Raw genomic sequence first — 515 nt, forward strand, 5'->3', positions numbered from 1 at the left:
TCCCATACTTTGATCTCATTCCCTAAATGTACTTTTTGCATAATTCCCAAAGAAATTAATGGCTTCACAGCCATTATAATTGTCCATCCATAAGAGGGATTGTTTGTTCAGCCGCACATCTGAAGTATTTTCTGCTCAAACTCTTGCTAATAAGGAATCTGAGAATTGCACTAATCTCCCCAATTCTTTGCTAGCAGAGCAAGATTGAACTCATGTATCAGCCTAAACTCTATCCCTCTCTCTTTTTTCGATCTGCAGAGTTTTTCCCATGTATACCTCTCTTTGTTGGATTTGAACTCTACCAAAACTGTACAATGCCATTAGCTAAATTCTCACAAGTCTCTAGAAGTAGTAGCAGAGTCGACATGACATATGTAGGTAGAACAAGAAAGATAGACTTTATCATAACCTCCTTTCCACCCCTTGATAACCATCGCCATGTCCAACCATTAATCTGGCTTTGTAGTTTTTCCTTAAGGAAAGCAAATAATTTTTCGTTTAGAGCCATTGATGTC

This window comes from Brassica oleracea, chromosome C8, assembly GCF_000695525.1.
Source record: "Brassica oleracea var. oleracea cultivar TO1000 chromosome C8, BOL, whole genome shotgun sequence".
Lineage (NCBI taxonomy): Eukaryota > Viridiplantae > Streptophyta > Magnoliopsida > Brassicales > Brassicaceae > Brassica > Brassica oleracea.